Below are 14,627 nucleotides of genomic sequence, written 5' to 3'. Positions count from 1 at the left end.
TGAACCACATTGTAAATGGACTGTTCCCTCCATTATATATGGGATGCAAATAGTTCCAGTGGTTACTGGAGAAGGGAAGATGAATAGGGATCCTCTACACTAACCACTGGAAAGGGTAAATGCAAAGGATAGACACATGATGTCATGTGTATATTCCCAGTGCATGTTGCAGTTTGGAGAGAACTAGACCTCTGAGTGGTGCACTGCCCATGGTCTGGTTTCTGTATTAGCCTGTCTCTCAGTGTCCAACATGGCTGGATTCCATAAGAATGGAAGTCCCTATACAAATATGCACCTGACATTATAGTTTATTGATGAAAATAGGTTCTATATATTTTTCTTGTTCCTTTGATCTTTATCTCATTGCTACTGTATTTCTTCTGAGGGAACCACTTACAATTTTCTTGAGTGCTGCATAATCCTTTATAAACTATTTCATGACATCTATAAAACAGAGGTAAGAAACAATATTAGAAAACATGGGTAAACAAGTTGCATAAAAATCTGATAAGAGATTGATGGCTAAACCATACATCTTTTGTAGTTCAATATCTAAAGGGATGCTCCAGGGTCTGAAGACTTGCCTGTGTTCTTAAGGTATGAAAGAATTACATTGAATTAAGAGGGGACAGAGGTTTCCAAAGAAGCTGAGCCATGGTAACCCATCTATGTGCTCGCTCTTACCCCAAGGTAAATGAAGGCTAAACTGTAGCTGTTTATCCCCTAGTAAAACAAAGGTAAGTTACTTCAGTTCAGCTTTCATTTACTCTGGGTTAAGACCAGGCACATAGGCAGTTACAATGAAATCAAGTGAATCAGATAAGTGCTGATGGTATTTCTTTGCCCCTAGAGCTCATTGTAATTTGTTCATTTGTCCATATCCTTAGACTACAATGGTATTTAACTTGCACTCTAAGGGCCAGCTTTTTTTAAAGTACTTAGGTTAGGTGCCTACGCCTCAAAGTTTACAGCAGGTTTAAAAATCTGGCTTGACCTGATTAGAATCTAACTGTGGAATATTAAATTAAATGTTATTGCTCATCTACACTAAATACAAGTATGTTCTAAGTAGCATAAAAATTACTTCCTTAAACTCATCATATCTCTGTCAGGCCTTAGAATGCGGGAGGAAGGAAGTATATTACAAACTTCATTCAGAGTACTATCTTTTGAAAAACGTTTCTCAGGATCTCTTGTGCAAGAAACGGTAGTTAAGGTTACACTCCCACAGCTTGTTTGAAAGTAGTGGGCGTAAATCATACAGTTGTTTTCTGGCCTACAGCCACACACAGACAGGTGGTTCTTTGTAGCTCTGAAAGACATGAGAAAATTTGTTCTGAATGCTATGTATAGCTCACAACTTCAGCAGCACTTCCTTCCAAATAAATGTTGATAACTAAAGTTCAGTATTATTTTTAAGTATTTCTTAACATCTGACTTGCTTATAAGGATGCTGTAGAATTAGCTATGAAGGTTATGATAGATCTTGCAAACAGAGAAATGCCTAGCTTGAGAAAGAGGCAAGGATTTTCAGTGATAACATTTATCGGACTAACTACATAGTTGGGAGAGCTGTTGGACCTGGAAAGTTGAAAGAACTAAAAGATTTTATGACACTTTTCATTACTTTAATAAAAGATTTTTGTCTCAACCACTTTCTTTTTGTGGCAAAGATCTATTCCAAACTCTAAACTTCAGTAGGGGAGACTTCAGGTCTTTCTTCTCATGTCAGCTTTTCTCTACTAACTGTTACATAAATGCATATTAATAAAAATAGGTTAATCAGATCTTTTTAAAATTGACACAGCTCTGTTGGGTCTTATTCTCACAACAGAGTATGCTTTTTAAGCACCTTTTTCAATAATAAGATTAATATATTAGCTGCGGTTAGTAGCTGATCATATTGTTCCCTGTGAATAATATTTATTGTGCTTTTAGCCCCCTTTCTGTTTGTAACTGGTTCATGAACAAATCCTAACTTTTCAAAACACAGTTTTTGGCTTATGAATGGTTTGGGATTTATGAATGGGGCATGTAGATAATTCCTTGTTCATAACTGATGGAGTGTGGTGCACCACTAGTACAATTTAGATGGAAAATATTCAAAAGACAAAATATAAATTATAATGTGTGAAAGTACTCAAAAATATTTTCTTTCAGTAGTCCATCATTTCTGTAGTTCACCCCAGTTTTCCCTAAAGATCCCCTTGAATGTGAAGCCCATTTAACTCCTACTCTAAATAAAGGCTAATACTCTCAAGTGAAATTAACTGTAAAATATAAATCACACTTCATAGACCACTATATTTCCAAGATGAATACTTGTTTAAAATTTGTTGGAAAGATGGGCAAAAGAAGGTTTTGCTGCAGCCACAACCTAAAGGACCAACTAGTATCTAGGGGCTGAAATGAATGAATATTTAAGTGCTCTCAGCAAGACCAGTGTCTTGAATTAACATTAATGCTTGAGGGTCTTGTCAGCTAAGAGTGTCACCTAGTGAGCATTTTGTTAGAGAAGTGCAAAACAAACAAAATTATTGGGGGGTGAGCTAGCAATATATGTTACATAATTGGTTAACATATCAGACATCTTTTCCCTATGTAGAAAGCCCAACTAAGTACATGGTAAAGTACCTGCTTTCTTGTTTTCAAACAAAAAGTAAAAATATCATAAAGTTTTTGAATAAAACATATGTAAAAAAATTAAGAGCACTAGAAATCCCAGTGTGAAGTTTTGTATATGAACTTTAATTTTTGTAAAGAAAAGAAATATGAGCTCTTATGTAAACAGTTGGTAGGCTATCTACAGCAGGGTGCGTGGGGAACCCATCCCAGGCACTAAGCAGGCTCCAGAATCTGCACCCCCCCGGGGAGTCTTTACCCTGCCTGGGGAACCCGGCACTGCCCCCGTCTAGCCACAGCAGCTGGGCAATGCAGCAGTACACCAAAAATGGTATCTGAGGGTGGGGGGCAAATGGGTCAAACAGAATAGTGATCTCATCTACCTCTATGGGGAGCCTTTGTCAGAGCAAGCACAAGCCTGGTCCCAAAATGATGTATGTGGGGAAGCAAACAGAGCACCAGGGTCTGTTCCTAGGAAGGCCAGACATGGGGCTGCCACTGAAGCTGTCACTAGGATTACTGAGCAGCAGCCTGGGCAAGTAAGATTTCCATTCCCTTCACCCATGCTGCCCTCACCCCCATCTGCCATGGTCAGCATATCTTTGCTTCCCTCTCTCCTCCCCCAACTCCCCAGGTCTGCCCCAGACACTTAATGGGCTCTCTACACTTCTGAAAATATTCAGCTCATCTGCAGATTTTCCACATATCACCAATGCAACTGGAATTCTTCACAGACAACCAATAACCTGGCATTATAATATGAGAGACTCCTTTTTTCTGAATCTGCTATTCCAGGGAGAACTATTTTTACTACCTAATTTGCATGTCATGGCTATTTGTTTTACCTTATCTGTATTTATGCACCAGTTACCAGCATGTAGTTACAAATTATATCCTTAATACCTTTCTACCAGCTGGGACTTGATGTTGCTACTGAAATTCCCCTGTTTGCTTATACTGGAACTGATATTACTTTGACAGTTAACATATGCTCTCCTCAAGGAAGGAAGTTGGAGGGAGTCTTTTAATAGGGCAATAAGAAATTGGAGATTCTTGCTTTTGAGGAAAGAGTAATAGGATAGAGAGTTGCAGGCTGAACTAACGATGTATTCATGTTTTGAGAAACAAGCAAACAAAGCCAGGAAGCAAGGAACATTATAAAATATGATTGCATAGAAAAATCCTTAAAATAAAAGTTTATCACAGGTCTTTCAGTATTTTTGAATAAATAATTAATAACATCAAGCTCTGCCAGTGCCTAATGTCTCATTTCATTAGTATGATAAAGACCAACCACTTCCTGTTGCCATTAGCACGCAAGGGAGTGGCCAGCATTGTATCCAGCTTCCTTTGATTCCCCCGTCTACCTGACCAGGTACCAATTTATAGTTGAGTTGGCTGGCAGGCAACCTTCAGGACATGTCTGCAGGAAAGTTTGAACTCAAGTCCGTGGAGCAACCACCAAACTCCTTAATTATTATGCTCTCAAACCCTTTTTTAATAAGCTAGTAAATAGGAAAAAGGTGCAATTCAAAAATATTAAAATCTTCCTTTAGGAAGATTTGTGTGAAAGCTGCATGATTCCATAGCCACTGAAAGAGACTACAATTCAGAAGTGAAATCTGGATTCTGCCTACATCCTCTCTCTCCCTTTTACTATTTGCTCAAGATGTTCTTACATTTGCATTACAAGCCTTATGCTTCCTTGAGCACTAGAGCTACAGTTCTCGCTACTCTTAGCGAGACCAGGTAATGGTGGACCAGAGGGGATGGGCCACCTCTTTAACCTCTCCTAGGCTGGCCATCATAGAGGACATTACGGTTTTCTGCTACTCTGTCCTCCGTCCACTATTGATATGAAAATGGACGCCTTTATGTCCTCTATTTTTTTTATTCAAGGGAAAAATAGAGGATATAAACACGTCTGGTTTCATATAAATTGAGGACAGAGGATAACCAGACTGTCCTCTGTGATGGCCACCCTTTCCCCCTTCTCCACTTCAACTGCATTGCAACATAAATGCTGGCCATATGTACCTAGATCTTAATAGAAAGTGACTCTGTTAACAAATGCCACAGCTTCTCATATATAACACTCCCAAATATAATATGCATCTCGTATTTGAAAGGCATTATGATGATTTTTTTCCAGAGTTATGACTGGAGAGGCAGAGGCAGAACTAATCTTCATCTAGCTCACCCTCCCTTTTATGCTGTATGTGAGAAACCATAGTAAAAAAATAATTCTTAATTTGCCTTACCTCAGTGCATAATTAATATCTAATGATATACAATTAAGGCAAAGAGATGTCTATTATGTCATCATGCTGTATACCTACAGCAACAAATGTAAAAGACTTAATATCAGAGTTGGCATCATGACAAATATTTGCATAAATTACATTTTTGACATACTTTGAAATTAATTGCTTGTTAATAAATTCTGTTGTTTGGAATGAAGATTTTGACAAGTTGGTCACACAATCAGCCAGGCCCATAGCTAAATAACTATGTTCTTAGTTATGGAACACATGTGGTAATAAGATTTCACTGTGTGAATGGGGCATATATTATTTTAAATGTTTTGTTACTTATTATAGTTCTTCTGTAAATTGCAGCTGTAATTTTGTAAAATGAATGTTTAAAGGGGTATAATCTAGTTTTCCCAGTAGTTTAGATTTCTTTTGAAAAGAAATCTCCCTCAGCCAAAGAAAGAGTACACAATAAGTGAATAATAAATACTTTTTTTCCCAACGGAGCTATTGCTAAACACTGAATTGTTTAAGAAATAACATGGTTTATAACTAACAGGAAAAATTAAAGTAGCAGTAAACTAGTAAGAAATCTTGCTACTTTCTCAGATTATGTTCTTGTTTATATTTTAGTTTTTACAGACTGCAGGATATATGTTCTTTCTATCTCCCCTTTTTGCATGTGTGTACACACACACACACACACACACACACACACACACACACACACACTGTATGTAGAGTTTGGCTTGATACCTTTCTGTTTTGGCTCTGAATATGTACTTCCTTGGTTCAGCTTCTGCAGAATCAATTAATGATTTAATAATTTAAAGTTGTTGCCTAGGTGTTTGGATATTTAAGTCTTTTACAAATCTGTTAAAAGTCTCTTTTATGCCCCCCAAACCTCAGCTTACATAGAATGAGAAACTTTGATTACTAGTTTTCCTGTTGTGGGGTTCATGGGTAATATGAGTACCAGCAGAGTTAATTCTGTATCCCATTTGACTACTGGCAGAGTCCACATTATGCTTTGCAAAAAAATGATGTATTACTGAATCACAAGTAATTTGTGGTATTTGTAGTGAAAAGTAAAAAAACTCCAAAAACCGTATTTATAGAATAATATATATCTCCATGATAGAAGGTGATACATAGATTTCATATGGGATTAGGTCTTCATATTTCAGAATGGATTTACTTAGGATTTACTTTTTAAATAAGTAAAGGTACCGCTCTGAAATGAACCAGAATTTAATCTGAATATGAACATAAGTCAATAGTGTTTTGAATTTCTCTGCTGCCATATCACTGTGCCTAAAATCTTGACAGAAGGGAATCTTCTAGTGTAAAACTGTGACAAAGGAGCCTGCTTATGGCCAGTCACCAAACTGGCTGCCCCCCATCTAGGGCAGTCTTCCCTGTCTAGATTCCCACAACTTGTTGGGATATACATGATGTAATAAGTGGGAGGCTGCTCTTTTCAAATGTCCCAATGCCAAGGGGTTTACACACATCTCCAACCTTCCCTTACCATGTCCCATGCCTTGCAGATGGCATCCAAAATTGTAGTAGCTCCAGCCAGCAGCCAGGCCAAACTCTGCCCCTTGCTAGGCCTCTCATAGTCTACTCATTCACTCTGCCCCCTCTCACAGGGCCTCATTCACTCTGCCCTTCACTGGGCCACTCTCAACCCATCCTGCTCCTTTGAGCGGCCTTAGTTGGGCCATCAGGCTTGCCTACTTACACTCTGGGTGATCCTCCATAGCCCCTTGGGGGTCCCATGCACCCTACTCTACAGGTGACAGTCCTTATGCCTAACACTAGGCTGACTTTAGCCACTAGCCCCTCTCTGGGTACTTGGCTCTCTTTTGGGGCCAGTCCATGTGAAGTCCTTCAGGCTCTGGCCTGAAGCATTCAGCCTGGGCAATGCTGAATACCTTCAGGTATTAAGCTCTACTCTACACCCTGTACACACAGTCCTTCAGACCTACCTTGGCAAACTCTGCTTTGTGCAGGCCTCTCTACTTATTCCTGCTCCCCTTCCTGGGGCCACTCTCCACCCCCTCACTGGGCTGAACTCTATTACCCCTTCCTAGGGCTTGGGGTCTTATACCCCCAGGGGCTCAGGTGCCTCTTCATAGGTGTGCCTGGCCACACTGTCTGTTCTATAACCACTGGGTAGTGGGGCTGGGGTTACAAGGTGCCCCACCTGCCTTTCACTGGGGAAGCAACTGGCCTGGCATTTCTGGGGAGCTACCCTGCCACAGGCAGCCCCACCAGGCCATTGTTCCCCAGCAGAGTGCAGTTTCAAGTCATACCCAGGACCAGGAGCCTCCTGCCATCCCCATTACTCCTACCCTTACCTCCAAGTTATTCCTGAGCAGCTGCTCAGCCAGGATTTATCTTTTCAGCTGCCAGCAGCAGACTGCTGGCTCAGCCCTGAGGGTCAGAGCAAAAATGGGTCTGCTAAGCTCTCTCCTCTAATCACATGACCCTCACACGGTCATGTGACTGCCTCATCAGGGCTGGCCTGCACCTGCCAGCTGCCTTGCTGCCACTCAAAGCCCTTAAAGTGACAGGCACCAAAGCCTGTGCACAAAGTGTTAGGGTACCAATATGGATTTTGGATGTTGGGGTAATGATATGGAATTTGGGGATTACTGAGTGTGCAGCTGAATGAAGGTTTTCCCTGTGTCTCAGCAAAAAGCTTCTGGTCACAAGGCTGGATGGTGTATTAAAAGGTAACCTCAGCAAAAGCTGCTGGTCACAAGGCTAGCTGATGTAAGCATTAGCTAAGTTAGTTGCTTTTCATAAGTAAGCAGATTCTTAACAAAAGGATAGGGTGCAAAGTGCATGATGTGTTCAGCAACTAGTGTCAGGAGACAAAAGCAGAGATACAGCCTTGGAGATGGAGAAGTCAGCAAGAAAACCAGCAAGAACCAGCGAGAAACCGTAAAGTGACCAAAAAAAGATAGGGGTCAAAGGTTTATGCATGTGCTCTTAGCAGAGAGGCATGTAAATGAATGAAATGCATAGGCAATACCATGCTAAGGAAGGAAACAGTAAACAGAGGTGGAGCTTGAAATAGAAGGAGAAATGGGTGGAACCGAAGGTGGGACAAGGGCAGAGTAAATGTTAATATGTATGAACCAAGGTGTATAAAATGTGAAAAGAACTAATGTTCAGTGCAGATCCCCGGTTTGTTGTTTTTTGGGACCCTTGTCCAAAGCTGTCTCCATTCTGAATAAAGCTGTTGCAAGCAATGTGTGCTGGTGTTTGCTCCCTGCTCTGCTCTGGCTAATGAGTAACAGGATCCATGGGTAATTGGACCATCGTCTCCCTAGTCGTTGGGCACCACATGGAGTCGGGGTCTAACACAAAGTTTTGTGCTAAAACAAAAACAAGCGTTCATGTTCCATAACCAACATGTCCTTTTTTCCTTGCTGCAAAGAATGCCATGGAGGTTCCAAAGCCAATGGCTATTTTCTTAGTCGAGTTGCTTTTGCTTGTCATCACGTTATTTAACATTGGACCCTGAGCAGAAGCAATAACCATTTTTGTCACTATTGCTCACTACCACTTTCAAACAAGGTGAAAAATTCTGTTTTCCAATACTTTCCTTCAGCATTACCCATATCTTCCTGTTAAAGATCTGAAGAAATGGAATTAGGTGATTTATCTACTAACTATATGGAAATATGTTGCTGGTGAAAGCAATAGGTGAAAAAACATGTATCTTCTGTTCTACAGTAAATGACTTGTGTTATGGGGAGGAACTGTGTATTCCTACTTTGCTCATAACATCCTTATCTGAGCTTCTTACTCAGTTCAATAAAATAAAAAGCACTGCAGGTTAAATATAATAGAAAGGAATAATGTTAGATTGCCAGAGAAAAGCTGTTCCAACGTTGCCTTCAACTAAAACCCTGTTTTTCTTAAATGCTTACCTACATAAATAAATAAATAAATTAAAAGCCCACTTCAAAAGTATTCTTAATTTACAATGAGCTTCTCTGAGATTAAATTGGAAAAGAATAAATTTAAAATATTGGGCACTTTTACACATGCTCGGGGTGGGGGGGCGCTTTAATTAGAGCGGCTCTTATAGCAGCGCTCTAATTAAAGCACCATAGCATCTCACGTATCAGCATCTCCATGCTGGACACGTGGTATTATACTGGAGATGTAGTCACATCATTTTTAGGGTGATAAAATGTGAATTGTCTACCATTTAGATTAGGGGTGGGCAATTATTTCAGGCGGAAGGCCATTTACTGAGTTTTGGCAAGCCATCGAGGGCTTCATGACAGGCAGCCAGAGGCAGATAAATATTAATTTTCTAAATTTTTTAGGGGCCCCGCAGGCCGGATAGAATAACTTGGCAGGCCACATCTGGCCCATGGGCCACATTTGCCCACCCCTGATTTAGATTAATCAAAGGGCTTTATTATTTACACCTCTCCAGCCATCATACTGTATGCTGATTCCTGTGAAATCCTGTGTTAGATTACACATTACAATTAGGCCTTATTAAGAGCACTTAACTTGAAAGATCAAACATTATATGGCTTGGTAACATGTGCTAAGTACCCCCTAAGCATCTTGAAGTTACACTGTTTTGGGTAAGGATTATCTTTGAGCTGTGCTACCTCCCTCAAGATAACTCAAGGGTGTTCACCTGAGAGAAAACCACCAATTTACAGCCCTCCAGTATTCCAGGAGGCACTGCTCCCAAGTGGACTAGCTATCATTCAGGACTCTACAGCTCTGGACTGACAGCTGGGCAATAGATGGGTAGGTATGGAGTAAATGGGGAGGGAGGAGATGGGGGCATGGGGCAGGGGTGAGGGAGATGCAAAATTGGAGGGGGTGCTGCCAGGAAGGCACCTGGTGGGATCCAGGTGTATGGGGTAGTACAGGTTGCAGGGAGCCTGGGAGCAGGCAGGGAGGGGGAGATCCTGCCCTGCTCCTCTTAGGCTGATTGAGGTAAAGGAGCCAATGAGGGAGAGGAGGTGCAATCAAGAGGTGGAGGGGGAATCTGAGGGACATTGGAGGGTAGTGGGGCAATTTGGGGGCAGATGGGGTGATCCAGGTGACCCCTTCCCCACACCTCGGAAGTTTATACTGTGGCTAGAGAGCTGGCAAACAAAGGCAGGCAGGGAGCAGACTTGCAGCCCTAAGCCATACCCCTGTTCCCCAGGTCTCTAACCAAAGTTCTGAGCATTGCATATTAGAGTGTGTATTAACCCCGAACATGGGACTGATCACTAGCACTAGTTAACCTTAAAACACACTAACATTCCTTAGAATTAGTGCTTGCTAATTACACATTAATTCTAGCGTGTAATCTCATCCAAATATCCTCCTATTTTCCCTATTTACTACATTCTTAATGATTTCAGTCAAAAATCTTGCCAAGGTTTCTAGACTTACAGGGATCTGATAAAATTCCATGAAACAATATTAGTCAGCATGTTGGTTTGTGGTCTCAATACACTAGTAGTCTAAAGTGTATAATACTTTTTTTCTATTTGCAAGTCCTTTGGAAAGAGAACTATCATTCAAATTAATTTATAATTTGAAATTATTCATAATTTTTTTAAATGATATCCTGTTCCATACCTTGTTTTTGAGAAGATTTTGAAAGAGTTCAATATCTAAAAATATAGTTGCTTCAAAAAGATACATAGATTTTAAGCTATATTCCTGTTTCTTAATTAGATAAGAATAACTCTTAGGATCATATTTCCCATGTGAAAACATATTAATATAAATTTGAAATGTCCTTTCTGTCTACACAAACAGCAATATTTGCATATTATCAGTATCATGTAGTACCAGTAAACATATCTGCTAAAATATCTGCAGGCAACGTATAGTTAAAGAAATTGCATTTATAAATTCAAACATTTTAAAAGATTTTTTTGCATTAATCACTCTTGAACAAAAGGAATGTTATGCTGTGTTAAATTAATGCTTACATTGTATTTTAAAAGAAAGGCAACCAGGCTAGTATCGCGTAGCCTAATAAACTGTATTCTCAAAGGGGTTTATTAAAATTTCTATTCATGATTTTCCATTGTATCTCTCTAATGTAAAAATGATGATTCTCAGGGGTCTTTAATTGTACGTGGGATTTACAAAATATACCTTCAATAATGAAGTTATTGCCATATAAGCAATCGTGTCTACATTGTAGTTAGACAATAGTTTTCCAGAGTTTGCAAAATGTGGAACTTTCCAGATAGAATACATTTTCTCAGTTTACAAACATCTATACAAATTGGTCCACTGTCTAGATCCTACAGTAAATTAAGGCCTGATTTTTAATTCATTTAGGCATGCATCAGAAGAGGTACATCTGTTCACCACATGTTTTACCTTCCACATCTGTAGTCTCATTACCTACATTTTTTAAATAACAGATAAAACTGCAGAAGCCATTGAAAGTTTTGGGTTTTTTTAACTTAACAAATCCAACAAATGAACACTAATTCCAGGCCTGTACAAAAAGGAGTGGTGATTCTGTTCCTTCAGAAGTCAGAGTGAGGAAATGTGAAAAATACTGATAGTTAAACCCCAGACAACATGTTTTTTCCTGATTTTGAAATTCACAGTTCAGACTAAATTCACCATTTCTTGACATCTGTGTAGTTTTGAGGAGCCACATGACTCTTCACATGAGCCTGGGTACCTGTAATTTTATCATTTTGCATCAAAACCAAGTACAATTCAGGTTTTTACTTTTACATAGTTCTGACCAGGGATAGGCTGAGACCAGATCTCAGTAACCTCCAGCTTTGGGCAATAGGACAGTAGGTACACATGATTGTGCTATGCTTTCTGAAATTTAAGAAGAAAAAGTTACTTGGGGAATGTCTACACCACTCTTTAACAGTCCTAGAGAGTGCTGAAGTGAGGCAGCACTTATGCAATGCAAAACTACGCATGTAGATAAGTGCTAACTGTAGAAAGTTCAGTGGACAAAATATCAGTTGGTAGTATTACATTAAGGTCATATTTGTAACTAAAAAGCCATTAACATGAATAGGTCATAAACTGCCTCTATAGAAATACGGTGCAAAGTAAGCATCATTTCAATCAAAATAGCTCCTAAATTTCACATTTTTTTCATATTCAACTCAAGAAATATCAATGTTTAAAATGATAAATGTAACTTTTCACAAGGAGGCAATAATTTTGTTCTTGTGGAAAGAAAACCTACATGTACTCTTATCATTTAGACATAACTAATAAATAGTAGATGAAAGTTTTCATTTAGTTTTTCTATTGCACTTGTGGGTAGACTGAAATAAAGGTAAAAGTGTATTGTGCAAAGATGGTTCTGCAATTGAGTATTCTGGCCATTCCTTTTTTGTTTGGAAAATGCATAGCTGTCTCTTTAAAACCTGTGAACCAAAGACTGCGGTGCTGGTGTCATTGGGAAGGCTTCGGCTTCCATGACCACAGTCCATTCTTTGGTGAGAGAGGCAGTGAGCTGCTAGGAAGGGATGGCCTCCACCTTTCTCCGCTGAGGAAGATGCTCTTGTCAGCCAGACTGGTTGACCTGCTCCACTGGGCTGGCCTGCTCCGGGGGGTGGAGGGACTACTGCCACTGCTGGCCCCCTGAGCAACCCTTGCAAAGCCAGCAGGCCAAGGCACTTAAGGGAGCCCACCCCTGTCCCAGCCCTGGAACAACCTGTAGGCAAGGCAAGGGTCCCCAAGGGGAGACTTGCATGCCTGTACATGAATGCCAGGAGCTTGGGGAATAAACAGGAGGAACTTGGCCTCCTGCTTAACACAAATAATTATGATGTCATAGGGATAATGGAGACCTGGTGGGACTCCATCCATGACTGGACCATGGGTATAGATGGCTATACCCTGTGCAGGAGAGATTGAGTAGACAAAAGGGGTGGGGGTGTAGCTCTGTATGTCAAGGAGAGCTGCACATCCCTGCAAGCCAATATTGGTGCCCAGGGTGGAGAACTGGAGACCTTCTGGGTTAAAATCCATGGGGAACATGGCACAGGGGACACAATGGTGGGAGTCTACTATAGACCTCCCACCCAGAATCAAGAGCTTGACCAGGAGTTTGCCAGGGAATTGGCTGAGGCCACATGCTCCCAGTCCATGGTTGTCATGGGAGAATTCAACTACCTAGACATCTTGTGGGAAGAGTGCTCAGCCAAATCCGAGTGGTCACAAAGCTTCCTCACGTGCATGGATGAACTCTATCTGACACAAAGTCTATGGGCCAACGAGAGGTACAGCGCTGCTCAACCTGGTACTGGCAACTGAGGATGACCTAATCAGCAACCTAATGATTGAAGGGAAGCTGGGTGACAGTGACCACGAGCTGATCACCTTCACCATCTGCCATAAAGCTGGCAAGTCAGTCAGCAATACAGAAGTCCTCGACTTCAGGAAAGTTGACTTTGACAAACTCAGGCGGCTTGTTGGTGAGGCCCTAAGGGACCATGACCCCAAAGGGAGGGGAGTTTGGGAAGAGTGGTTGCTCCTCAATGCACAAGCTAAGTCTATTCCATCTCAGAAGAAAGGCAGCAAAAGGGCACAGCAGCCCCCTTGGCTCATCAAGGAACTAGCAGACCTCCTGCGTCTAAAAAGAAAGACCTATAAAGGATGGAGGACTGGAACCACCACCAAGGAGGAATATTCTGCACTGATCTGGACCTGCAGGGAGCGAACCAGGAAAGCCAAGGCTGCAATGGAACTCCAACTGGCTACAAGTATCAAGGATAATAAAAAGTCCTTTTTTAGATATGTGGGGAGCCAGGGGAAAAGCAAGGGCAAATTGGACCCATGCTAACCAGATGGGACAACTGACAACCAACGCCCAGGAAAAAGCCAACTTACTAAATGGATACTTTGTGTCAGTCTTTCACCAGTCCCATGGGATGCCCCTAACCATTACGGGACAGAGGGGCCTGGGTGAGGGAGATTCCTTGCCTTCCATCAATGCTGACCTCATGAAGGAACACCCTGAGAGGCTGGACACCTTCAAGTCAGCCGGCCCTGGCAGTCTACACCCCAGGGTACTTAAGGAGCTCTCTAGCATCATAGCTCAGCCCCTGGCACGGATCTTCGAGAACTCCTGGCACTCTGGTGAAGTGCCCAAAGATTGGAAGAAGGCCAATGTGGTGCCTATCTTCAAGAAAGGGAGGAAAGTGGATCCAGAAAACTACAGGCCCATCAGCCTGACCTCTATCCCGGGGAAGGTCTTAGCAAAGATTATCAAAGAGGCCATTCTTAATGGACTAGCCATTGGCAACATCCTGAGGGATAGCCAGCACGGGTTTGTTGTGAGTAGGTCTTGCTTGACCGATCTTATTTCCTTCTATGACCAGGTGACCTATCACCTGGACAAGGGAGAGGAGAGTGATGTCATATATCTTGACTTTTTAAAAGCCTTCAATCTGGTATCCCATGATCATGTCTTGGCAAAACTGGCCAATTGCGGCCTCGGGTCCATCACGATCCGCTGGTTGGGGAATTGACTCCATGGTCGGACCCAGAGGGTGGTGGTTGATGGAAGTCAATTATCATGGTGCCCTGTAACCAGTGAGGTCCCTAAAGCCTCTGTCCATGGACCTATATTGTTCAACATCTTCATTAATGATGTGGACATTGGAGTCAGAAGTGGACTGGCCAAGTTCGCCAATGATGCTTTGGGGTAAAGCATCCACACCTGACGACAGGAGGGCAATCCAGGCTGACCTTGACAGGCTCAGG

The sequence above is a fragment of the Alligator sinensis genome, unplaced genomic scaffold, assembly GCF_000455745.1.
Source record: "Alligator sinensis unplaced genomic scaffold, ASM45574v1 scaffold1130_1, whole genome shotgun sequence".
Taxonomy (NCBI): Eukaryota; Metazoa; Chordata; order Crocodylia; family Alligatoridae; genus Alligator; species Alligator sinensis.
This window is presented reverse-complemented; position numbering follows the sequence as displayed.